This window comes from Myxocyprinus asiaticus, chromosome 9 (assembly GCF_019703515.2).
Source record: "Myxocyprinus asiaticus isolate MX2 ecotype Aquarium Trade chromosome 9, UBuf_Myxa_2, whole genome shotgun sequence".
In the NCBI taxonomy this organism is placed as follows: domain Eukaryota; kingdom Metazoa; phylum Chordata; class Actinopteri; order Cypriniformes; family Catostomidae; genus Myxocyprinus; species Myxocyprinus asiaticus.
Genome location: NC_059352.1, coordinates 17,079,434 through 17,092,651, shown reverse-complemented (window position 1 = coordinate 17,092,651; position 13,218 = coordinate 17,079,434). Strand labels below are relative to the sequence as shown.

Below are 13,218 nucleotides of genomic sequence, written 5' to 3'. Positions count from 1 at the left end.
AAAACCCTTTTGAGAACATCTGGCCGCCGAGAGCTGCACACTCACTTGCACACCTGCAATAAAACCAGGCCCAGTTCCAGATCAAAATCACTGAGGGTACTTCTGAAAATAGTGGGGGTGCTCTGTATAAAGTGGAGATGTATCATAATTACACATTTTTTAATAGATTAAATCATGTTTAAATGCTACTTAACATAAAGAAACTTTTTTTTTTTTTTATTTTTTTTTTTTTTTGCATATTAGGACATACTGATTTGCAAAATCATACCTGTTTATAAGTTTTGATGCCGCATTTTGTGCATTCACAAAATGCAAGGATTTTTGTGTGTTTGCTGGTCTTCAAGAAAATCTGCTTGCCAATTTACAGTATCAGTCTTACATATTCAATTGAGCAGGGGTGTGCAATTATTTTGGTACAGGGGCCACATCAGCCATTAAGTAGAACACTGAACAGAGAAGATAAAAAAAGTTCTGCATAGTTTTATTTTTTAAGCCCAGACATGCACTCAATGAATGAAGCACAATTTTCTGAAGTGTATACTGATGAGACCATTCTGCGATTGCTTGAAGTTTTGCTGCTATACTTTCTATCATGTGTTAGTAAAACTGAATAAAGGCAGAATAAAATTATTAATTGATTATTTTACCATTCTTCAATGCAATGGTAATTTAGTATTCAATTTAACACTCTATATCAAGTGTCTGGTTTAAAAGTAAAATAAAATATTTGGGAAAGAGATTCTAAAAGCTTATTTTAAGGTTGGCCGCAAAGTGGATCCATTTATTTGTTTTATTCTCAGAACATTATCAACCTGTTTTCATGCTCATGGGTCATGATGTGAGTCTTGTCAATGTTTGGCACCCCATTCAGCACACCACTGAATAAAACAGGCTGCATGACACTGATAAATGATTACTGCCAGAGTAACATTCACATACAAGTGTGAGGGACTTCAGCATTTTACAAATAAGACAAATAATAAATATATTCCTCTCTCACTTAGTTTTACTCGCGTGCCCCCTCCGTGCACTATTGAGCACTAAGTTGTTGTTTGTTTGTTTGTTTGTTTGTTTGTTTGTTTTTTTGCGGACAGAAAGCGCGTGCACTCGCATGTATGGTTGCCAGATTGCATAAATCAAGTATGACATAAAGCGAAATATTTCAAATTTGTGCAAGTATAAATCTCTGATTGGGGCTTGCATATATTATCTGGCAATCCTGATGCACATTAAAAGCTTGTGGATGCGCGATAGGTCCAAGATAAATGAAAGCGCCAATAAAAAACGTTCATGATAAATAGTAGTTTGCCTGGTCTGCAATTAAGGGTGCTCTAAGTTTCCTTTTAAGCACCCCCGTGCACAAAATAAAACCACTCCTCGGCAAACAGTGGAAAAACTGACTCAAGAACTGCGTTTTCTACTCTTCCAATCATGATGATAAAGTATGACAACTCGGTTATGACTGCTGGTGAGGGCAGTATACTGGAGCATCTACTGAATATTACTGTATACTGGCGTATTGTGGCACAAACAAAAAGTTCAACAACATATATATATATATATATATATATATATATATATATATATATATATATATATATATATAGTGAAGAAGTGTGCATAATTCTCATGTTACAGTGAACTTTACTAAAAAAAAAAATATTTAATTAAACTATTCATACTCATGACTAGCTTACCTGCGACAATCGTCTGCACTTTAGAAGTGATCCTTATCATATTAGTTTTGCGAGGCTCTTTTAGCAGGCATACAGGCAAGACACGAGCATGCGCTTCAGCGTTCAGTGAACTGACACTCAGCTGACTAGTGAATAAACACACTTCTCGCACTTCACAGGACACCGACGGCTTAATAAACCTCCCTCTGCTGTCCCTTCAAACTGACGCAGTTTTACCCACCCACTTAACCATAAATCCCACCCATTTAGTTACGTACACTGAAAGCGTTCGTTTATTGGTACATGTGGAACCACTCGTCCACACGATTGGTTAAAGCACCCGTCAATCATTACCTTCACAGCAGAGGGGTGTTGATAGAAGAGCATTAGAAACGAAACCCAAGTCTTCACCTCTCATTTCCCAAGAAACGACGAAGCGAAAGTGGTGTTGTGGAGGGATGTAGGCAACCGTGGAAATGTAATATGTTATGCAGTTTCTTTGTGAAAATATTTCGAATTCTAGATAAATGTAGGAGAGATGTAATTGGTACAGTATATTCTTCTCTACACTTTGAGGATTTCACGCTATGCATACAAAACATGAGTATACATTTAAATAAACAATAACAGAGAATATGAACATAGAAAAATGTATAAACATGACATTTATTTATGATTTTACAAGTACATGTTATACACACCAGAAGTAATTTCATGTTGACATTATTCACAGCAGTGCCATATTTCATACTTCAGTTTTGTAAATGAAAACTAGGCTATGAGGATAGGCATACTGTACACCAGGGCTCTTCAACTACTTTCTTGCGGGGGCCAGATTATCCATATGAAAACTTGGCGGGGGCCAACATTTTTTCCATATTCATCTTAGCTATCACTTTCAGCGCAAGCAGCATGTTACTTTAAAAGCACCCTTAATAATACTGTGCATTTATTTATATTAAAATAGTCACAGGGTTTACTGTATATTATAATTTTTTAAGGTCTGGCCATAAATTCCTTCATTAGATCTGGTTGAAGAACAAACATGACTTACACTCTTAACTAACAAATACGTTTTGATTAACTTTACTCGGAAGAAAAAAAACTAAACAAAGCAAAACGATCATGTCAAAATTTTAGGGCTATTATACAAATTATGAAAATTGAGGAGGAACATTTAGACCTGCTAAAGCCCTGTCACAATATCAACCCACATATGAAAACAATGGCCAAATATAAATGTCTTGTTTATTTAAGAATGAATACATTTGGGAGTCGCATGACCCCATGCGAGGTTCGGATGTGTGAACGGCGAGCTCTGCGCACTTTGCTAGTTTTATGAATATTTGTTAATATTTGTGTCATAAACCGGTGAGATTCGATATACCCTGATTCTTAACTGTTCTATGAAGACAATATGCCAAAAAATTAAAAATCCTCAGGCTCTGGAGACATTAAAAGACACTTACGTGCTCAAGCTGAAGCCCCTGAACAACAGGCCGAAAGCCCGGGAATCAGTTCGGCCAGTGCGGTGGAAGAGATTCGACATCAGCTGTCTGTTATGAATATGATTGTAATGCTGACGAAGGTCGTTGCAGACTTGGAGGATCTTGTTGTAATATGTTGATCGATCAATGGCAAATTCACTGAGATGGTTACAAGAATGTCGTTTGTTGAGAAACGGATTGATTATCTGGATTCATCGGAGAGAGAATTAGCTGCTAACCTGCTAGTGACTAAGGTAGATTTGGAGCATCTGGGAAAAACTGGAGGATTTGGAGAATCGTAATCAGCGAAACAATGTCCGAACTGTTGGAATTCCTGAGAACAAAGAAGGCTGAGATATGGTTAAATTCCTAGATGAGCTCTTTCCGAGTCTGCTCGACATAACAGGCCATAAGCTGGAAATTGAGCGAGCTCATAGGGTGCCGGTTTGGAGATCCGTGGAGGGAGACAGGCCCCAATGAATTTTGGCCAAATTTCTGAGATCATTCGATAAAGATCTCGTGTTACGCGAGGCGAGGAATAAAGGAAATCTTTCTTGGAAGAACCACAGCATTTTCTTGTTCCCAGACTTTGCGAATTCGACAAGAGAAACATGAACGATTCAGGGAATGCAAGAATCTCTTACATCAACGGAAGGTAGCTTTTACTCTGATGTTTCTGGCCAAATTGAGAATAGATACTAAGAATGGCTGTAGAGAATTTACATGCCCACAGCAAGCATTGTCCTTCATTAAGACACTGAAGTGAGTAAGCCATTTGGTGATTTTCATGTTGCTGTCTAGTGGGTCTGACTCAATGAACATACACTCGACTGTCCGAGGAATCTGGGTGCTTTTTTCGTTTCTTTTTGTGCTGATTCCGCATAGCAGCTGGAGTTTGTTTTGTGTTATATAATTTCTTCAGGACAGTTGTGGATGAATCTGCACATTTTTGGTGCTTATGCCTCCTGTGGCCTGGAGTTTGTTTTGTGGAATATCTCTTGCAGGACATTGGAGTGATTGGGTCATTTGGTGCACTCAGGTATCGGCCAAATGGGCCGGCTTACTGAACATTCGTTTGACTGCCCGAAGAACTAAACAGCCCCCTTTTTTTTTTTTTTTTTTTTTTTTTTTTGTGCTGGTTCCGCTAGCGGCTGGAGCTTGTTCTGTGGAGGAACGCACCTTCGGGACAGTTATGTGGATCAATCCACATGTTTTTTGTGTTTATTCCGCTTATTGGCTGGAGTTTGTTTTATAGATTATATTTTGCTGTGTAATTCTGTCTCACAAAATTTGTATAGAAGCACCGGACTTGAGCAATCTGATGTCAAAGTTGTCGCGGGGACTCTCGCAGGCGTACATGGACTGTTTGAGTTTAGAAGGATGGACGCCGATTGGTGCTGTCATTGTTAATGCGCACGTTTTTCCTTTTTCTGTTTTTTCTGTTCTGGGGAAAGTTCGGGGATTGACTGTTGCACTAATGTTGGAATGTGGTCTTTATAATCTTGTTTTTGTCACACAATCTATTTTTCTAATATGACAAATGTCAAATGTTAATATGAGTGGATTATCTCTCTCCTCGTGGAATGTGAATGGGTTGGGGTACCCCATAAAAAGAAGGAAGGTTATTTATTTTCTTAAACGTAAGAAATATGATATAGTGTTTCTTCAAGAAGTGCATCTTTCCCCGCAGGAAGCTGAAAATTTTTGGCTGATATTTATGCACCTAACGTCGAAGATCAGGGCTTTTTTATAGATCTTGAAGAGATGTTGCAAGCTGCTGGCACCCCTCATGATATAATATTGGGGGGATACTTTAATCTTTTGATGGACTCAGTCCTTGATCATAGTGAAGCAAAAGTGTGTAAGCCCCCTAGAGCAACATTAACGCTTCATTGGTTGTGTAAAAATCTTGGTCTTACAGATATTTGGAGATTTTGAACCCATCTGGTAGGGACTATAAATTGTTTTCACCAGTCCATAAGATTTATTCTAGAATAGATTTTTTTTTCCTTCTGATATCTAAGTCCCTCATTTCATCTGTTGTTGATTGTTCAATTGGAAACATCTTAGTCTCAGATCACACTCTGGTGTGTTTAGAGGTTTTGCCACATATGGAGAAAAGGAAATCATATAGTTGGCACTTTAATGTATCCCTTTTGCAAAATCCTGAATTCCAACAAATGTTAAAGACTGAAATCAGTGTTTATATGGAGACCAACTGGTCCTCAGTTTCCTCTGTTGGTGTGGCTTGGGAGGCACTTAAGGTGGTTCTTAGGGATCGGATCATACAGTATGCCTCACTGAAATACAGATATAATACTATTTTGTCGTGGAAGGTGGAGTTTTGGCTGTTCAGGGCAAGACAGTCATACTTTGAGTCAGGGGATAAAGCAGGGAAGTTTTTGGCTAGATATATAAAGCAGAGAGAGTCTTTTTCTATCATTCCCTCAGTGAAATCTGCTGGTGGTGAAATATTTACCTCAGCCACTGATATTAATAATGCTTTCAAAGAATTCTATCTTGATCTTTATAGTTCCACGTCTTCGTCTACTGATGAAGATATTAGAAATTTTGTGGAACCATTAGAACGTCCTAAACTGACAACTGAGCAAAAAAAATCTCTTGATTTTGAGATAACCTTGGAGGAGCTTGAAGAGGTAATTAAGGTAGGCCACCGATCAAAATCAGCCAGTATTCTGTTAAATCCGTTATTGTGATCGTGCCTAGATTTAGGGCTGATCTTTTTGTAATTCAAAAAGAATTAAGAATTAATTAAGACATGATGTAATTCACATGAATATGCCGTTTTGTTTTTAAAAATGTGTAAGAATTACACTTGTATGAATATTAAGTTGCCCATTTTCTAGAGTCATTACAGTAGTTATTCTGAATCATTGCACAGTGAGCAGGAAGAGGATAAAGGGGATGCTAACGGGTATAAAAACGAATTAAACAACAAATAATCATGCAAATTCAAATCTGAGTACAAGTGATGTAATATGAGTCGTGACAATCAGACAATGTGTGGAGCAATAGAGACTGTTTGAGCCATCATGAGCACTTTTAGCTTCACTCTCTTTAGCTGTGTCTCGTTTCGTAACATGGTTGCTATGACAGCACGCCACTCTTTAACAAGCACGAGCACTTTGAGTGAGAAGGGAACAAAGTTCCTTTAGAAGGGAATGTATGAGGTACATTTTAAGAGAGTTATAATGATGTAAAGAGAAAAGAAAATAGATTTTACAGGTGTAATTTTAGTCTAATAATTTATTTTAATTATATATTAATATAATTATACATATTATATACTCTGCACCCATCTACTGATGTACTTCAACTTGGGAATTAACATTACTTACGTTTGAACATCATATTTACGGGCAAAATAGTTTTTTTAGACATTTCCGTTGAAGCAAAGAATTGTGGGTTGTGAGTGCCCATGAAGGATACACCTCATGCATCCTCTGAATTTTGTTCTGATGTTTTGGGGGTGTGTGAGCTCTAAAGGCACGGGAATCTTGTGAAAATTGATGGCAAGATGAATGCAGCATGTTATCAGAAAATGCTGGCAGACAATTTGCATTCTTCTGCACGAAAGCTGCGCATGGGATGCATTTTGGACTTTCCAGCACGACAGTGACCCTAAGCACAAGGCCAAGTTGACCCTCCAGTGGTTACAGCAGAAAAAGGTGAAGGTTCTGGAGTGGCCATCACAGTCTCCTGACCTTAATATCATCGAGCCACTCTGGGGAGATCTCAAATGTGCGGTTCATGCAGGACGACCAAAGACTTTGCATGACATGGAGGCATTTTGCCAAAACGAATGGGCAGCTATACCACCTGCAAGAATTTGGGGCCTCATAGATAACTATTACAAAAGACTGCACGCTATCGTTGATGCTAAAGGGGGCAATACACAGTATTAAGAACTAAGGGTATGCAGACTTTTGAACAGGGGTCATTTAATTTTTTTCTTTGTTGCCATGTTTTGTTTTATGATTGTGCCATTCTGTTATAACCTACAGCTGAATATAAATCCCATAAGAAATAAAAGAATTGTGTTTTGCCTGCTCACTCATGTTGTCTTTAAAAATAGTACATATATTACCAATTCTCCAAGGGTATGCAAACTTTTGAGCACAACTGTATCTCTGCTGTGTGTGATGCTCTGATGGTTTTTGGTTGCCAGTATGTCACAATGGCCTTTTGATACTGACAACAGAACTATTAATAACTGTTTTCAATTAAAATAAATGTTAGCAATTCACAATTAATGTAATTTTAATGTAATTTCGGTAACACTTGATAAAAAGGTTCAATTTCTTTAACATTAGTTAATGCATTAGGTAGCATGAACAAACAATGAACAATATATTTTTACAGCATATTAATCATAATGTTAGTTAACAAAAATACAACTGTTCATTGTTAATTAATGTGCATTAACTAATACATCTTGATTTAAAAATAAGAAAGAACTAATAAGTTCATTAGTTCATGTTAACTACAGTAGTGTTGTTAATGTTAACAAATGAACCTTTATGTAAAGTGTTACCGTAATTTTACTGTGTGGGGCATAAACATATAACTGCAGCATATAACTTGCAAACGTGTGGCAAAGGGCACTTTAAGAAAAAATCGGTATTGGCCGATCTTAGTGCTAAAAAATCGCAGATCAGGGTCGGCCTCAAATTTCCTATGTGTTGATTCTATTTGATTCGTTTAAATTTTGAGACTTTTGTTTCGCCGTTTTTATCATGGCCAACTCACACACAAACAACTACTAATTTATAAGTCCTAAATTTATTCATAAATGTGTGCATATCTACCCATTAATTTGAAAAGACTTAACAAATGTGTCTTTCAACCCTCAAAAAAATGCATTTCAACTTGTATCTGTGAAATGTATCATTAAATTTACATTACATCATTATTACATTACAATTTGTGTGTGCAACCAAAGGGAGATGTTCCAAATCAAACACAAATTGTTCTTGTGAAGCATTGAATGTGCATTTGTAAAACAAGAGATGCACACACATTGATTGACATCTATTTGTGTCGATTCCCTTTGATTCATTTGAATTTTGAGACTTCCTTTCCGCTGGTTTTGCCTTGCACAATCCACATGTAACTTTGTGTGAGCAAAGCAGCTACCACTAGATAGCAGTCTCGTTTTACAGATGTACCATCAGGCGGGGTGTGGTTTGTTCACAAGGTCAATGAGCAAGTGCTCCACACTTCAAGCAAACAGAGGCTGACATCAGCAGAAAGGATCAGAGTTTTGTCTCAATTTCTCTCATATATAACCAATAATAATATCGTATTTTAAAAGGTGAAAAAAGCCCATTTTAGAGTGCAAGTGCTGGTGACAATAAGTTCATGTTGCATGTAAGTAGCTTCTAGTTAATAGGATTCCAACACCTTACTGACTGTGTCGCCATTTCTTGCACCATTCAGCGTTAAAGTCTGCTGTTTTAATCTTAATTACGTTTATAGTCTGACAGTGGGTTGCGCCAACAAGGAATCTAATGAAAGCAATGAAATTGTTTATAAATGAAGTGCATCCGCATCGTAAAATTTTGATTTAGCAAGCTCAGTAGTGTCTCAAAGAAAATGACTTACTGTCATTGCATGTTTTTGCTCTTTTGTGAGTCAAACAGTTCAAGAAGTCAATAAAAAATGGTTTGACATGAGTGTAAAAAAATGTTCAGTTCTCGCTGGGAGGAGGATGTCCACCACCATTAACCTTCTCTAGTTCAGTTGAGTGCATCGCCAGCATCATCGCCAGCATCATCAGTGAAACTTCTTGGGTATAGGGCATGATGGTAACAGTGATATACACTACCGGTCAAAAGTTTTGAAACACTTACTCATTCTTTATTATATATATATATATATATATATATATATATATATATATATATATATATATATATATATATATATATATATATATATATATATTTATTTTTTTTTTTTTTTCACATTTTAGAATAATAGTAAAGTCATCAAAACTGTGGAATAACATAAATGGAAGTATGGGAATTATGATGTGACTAAACAAAATCCAAAAAAAATCTAAACTGTGTTATATTTTAGCATCTTCAATGTAGTCACCCTTTGCCTAGAATTTGCAGACATGAACTCTTGACATTTTCTCAACCAACTTCTTGAGGTATCACCCTGGGATGCTTTTTAAACAGAATTGAAGGAGTTCCCCTCTGTATGTTGGGTACTTATTGGCTGCTTTCTTTATTATTTGGTCCAATTCATCAATTTAAAAATCTTTTTATTTTATTACATTTTAGTTTTATAATTAAATATATTTATATGGTGGCACAATTATATTTTTGTCTACAAAACTGATTTCAAACATTTAAGCATACTTTTGACCGATAGTGTACTTGCAACAAGAAGAATCTTCAGAGAAATTAATAGAATGCCTGAAGAAGATCTTTGACAAAAACACTGTAAGTTATTACAGATTTGCAAGCTATACTACAACGAAAGTGTGCAGGCTTTTTCTGTTTTTTCCCCCTTTGTATTGTGTACACACCTGCCCACGATGTGTTCATTTATGGGTTTAACAGCAGTAGAATTGACCATACGTTATCAACTGAACGCGATTTACCGATACCTATACTTAATTATGAAACCTAAATTATAGAGCTCATATAAAAAATTAAAAAACTGTCTGAACAGTCACGTTAGAGGGCATTCATTTCTTCGAGAAACATCAATCACTTCTGCTGGAAAAATAATAAACTACTACTACTAGTTACACTTTGAAAAAATACATTCAAGCAGTAAAGAAACATTTCTAAAAACAGTAAGTAGGCCTATAGGCTATGGTTTAAAATGTAAACAAAGTTTTTCTTTTTTTTTCTTTTTTATAAATGTTTTTCATTACTAATTTAATTTCACTTCTATCAGAATGTACTCATGGCAGTTTACCTGAAAGAATACAACACGTTCGGATGTCTTACTTACGATTTATACATGGCCGGGAGCAGGTTTAAATTTCGTTGGTACCAACTAACATTTTGAAAATACAAAAACACTCAAGGTGGGTTGAGTAGCCAAAAACTGTACTCAAGTAAAAGTACAATAACTTTAAAAAAATAATTACTCAAATAGAAGTAAAATACTAACATAAATAATTACTTGAGTAAGAGTAAGAAAGTATCCAATTAAAAGAGTACTCAAGTAGTGAATAACTTGTTACTTTCACAAATGACATAATGGACGTTAACTCCACTATATTCCATTACATAATACATATTTAACATGTATTACAGGATTATTATTATTATTATTATTAATGGAAATTCTGTCATCACCATCATGTTGTTTTAAACCCGTATGACTTTCTTTCTTCCGTGCAACACAATAAGGAGATATCAGACAGAATGTTTGCCTGAGTCACTATTTACTTTCAGTGAATGAGTTTTATATATATATATATATATATATATATATATATATATATATATATATATATATATATTGAAAGTGAATGGTGACTGAGACTGTCAGTCTGTAACATTCTGTCTAACATCTTTTGTGTTCCACAGAATACAGAAGGTCACACGGGTTTGAAATAACATGAGGGTTTGGGAAATGATGACAGAACATTAAATTATGGCTGAGCTATCAATTTAAAGGGATAGTTCTCTCAAAAATGTAAATTCTCTCATGATTTACTCACCCTCATGCCATCCCAGATTTGTATGACTTCCTTTCTTCTGCATAACACAAATTAAGATTTTTAGAAGTACATTTCAGCTCTGTAGGTCAGTACAATGCAAGTGAATGGGTGCCAACATTTTTATGCTCCAAAAAGCACATAAAGGCAGCATTAAAGTAATCCATAAGACTCCAGTAGTGAAATCCATATCTTCAGAAGTGATATGATAGATATGGGTGAGAAACAGGTCAATATTTGTCATTTTTTGCTAGACATTCTTCTCCCTGACCAGCAGGTGGTGATATGCAGAGAACAATGTGAATCACCAAAAACACAAGAAGAAGAATGTGAAAGTGATTTATTTCTCATCCACACCTATCACATCGCTTCTGAAGATATTGATTTAACCACTAGAGTCTTATGGATTACTTTTATGCGACTTATGTGATATACTGTATGTATATATATATATATTGTATATACAAATGTTGGCACCCATTCACTTGCATTTTATGAACCAAAAGAGCTGAGAAATTATTCTAAAAATATTCATTTGTGTTCAGCAGATGAAAGCAAGTCATACACATCTGTGATGGCATGAGAGTGAGTAAATGATGAGAGAATTTTCATTTTTGGGTGAACTATCCCTTTAAGGGCTCTTGTCAGATCTGGATGAATTTGTCGATAAGAAGAGAGGTTTGGAAACGTTTCTAGTAATTATTACGGTGAAAACGTGAAAATGTCACACAGGGACATTATAAATAATGCTGAATATAAACCAAAGCAAGATCACATTTTTTTAATGCATATGTGACACTCCTCTTCTATTCGCTCCGTACGGGACTCGAACCATCGTCTCCGGCATGGAAGGTGGGTGCACTAACAAGGAGGATAAAGGCTACAGCCTGTAGTGTAAGTCGCTAGTGCACATTTTGAGGTCTGGAGAGTGAGGGTTATACACATTGCACAGCTATCTATCAGCTGTCTCCCATTACACATACTTTCGCTATTTCATAGCTTTTAAAGTCCTGTGTGAATTCTTTTTTCAGTGTAGATACAGTTTTTAGTATAGAAAAAATGTGATCATTGGTTCTGTAGAGCAGTAACATCGCTCTCTAAATGCAGAGTACGCAGCCTGCAGCCTGCCTATGGCACCAACCCCGGTTGCGGAACACTCGCTGTGTCTGAAACTGCCCCCTATCCACTATATAGTGCATTATTTCGGGTGTCCATATTGTATGTGTGTCTGAATTCTGAGTGAGCCACTTGTTCCCTACTTTTGTTCACACATTATTACCCACAATGCACTCTAATTTCAAGTGTACATTTGATGTACACTCGACAATGGTTAATTGCCCATAATCCACCGACGTACGAGCTGGGAGTTTACTGCTTCCTTCATTCCTGCAATGTTTTATTTCATGCTGAATGTATTAAATTACTTTCTGACAAATCATTACTTGATTAAAATAACATAATAACATATGTTTAGAGGGGCAAAACATTACATTTTAAAATGTACTTTTTATATTTATACAGAATTTTGCCATTAAGATGAAGAATTCTTTATTTACTAAATAATTTACTGAGGGGATATTATTTTAACTTCGGACAATGTAACACTAAGAATATTTTGTGAATCTGGCCCCTGTTTGTTGTAGATTGACACTGTTGTAGGACCTTTGTGCAACTGGTAAGGTATAACAAGGCTTCATGGCAACAACCTTGTATCATTGTGTAACATTTTAAACAGGTTATTGTGTAGTTTTTATATTAAATGAATCCATCCAGATTGCTCTTGCCCTGGCTAGAGGTATCTATTAGTCCCAGACAACTGACACGAAACCATGCAGTAGGAATGAGGAAGGGTAACCTCAAGCAAAATGCCAAATTTTTTAGCAAAATTGTACTCAAATTTTGTTGTGTTTTGTAGTAACATAAATTACAGTTTGAAACCTAGGTTATCACCCCCTTTTTACCCCCTAAAGACGTACCACATTAGTTGTACAGTGAAATTATGTAAAAGACTTGAGTTTCACATGTTGTATATGTGCATATAAAATTAAATGCCTCTTCAGCAAACTGACTTGCATTTGAGTCTTTTTTCTTTTTTTTTCTTTTTTTTTTTAAACTTTCTTAAAACCTTACTTTAAATGCTGTGGTAAAACAATATTTACATATTCAAAGGGATAGTTAACCCAAATATTGAATCAATCGTTTACTCACATCCCATGAAAGAGGTTAGGAGGTATGTTAAGAGACTAGAGGAGACAAGGGTTTGGAACAACATGAGGGTGAGTAAATTATGACAACTTTCATTCTATTTTCATCTTCACAAAATGAAGTCCTGGCAAAAGAAGACATT

General features: G+C 35.9%; 1 protein-coding gene across 8 annotated transcripts in view; it reads right to left on the bottom strand.

The window, feature by feature from the left end:
* LOC127445754 (signal transducer and activator of transcription 3-like) overlaps nucleotides 1-1,855 on the bottom strand; it is a 48,108-nt gene extending 46,253 nt beyond the window's left edge. For 7 of the 8 annotated variants that reach the window (XM_051706030.1, XM_051706025.1, XM_051706028.1 and 4 more), the window contains exon 1: nucleotides 1,698-1,855. The gene's annotated coding sequence lies outside the window, so the exon portion shown is untranslated. The remainder of the gene's footprint in view (nucleotides 1-1,697) is intronic. The other variant, XM_051706026.1, reaches the window with a different exon arrangement.
* Between the last annotated feature and the right edge of the window lie 11,363 nt (nucleotides 1,856-13,218).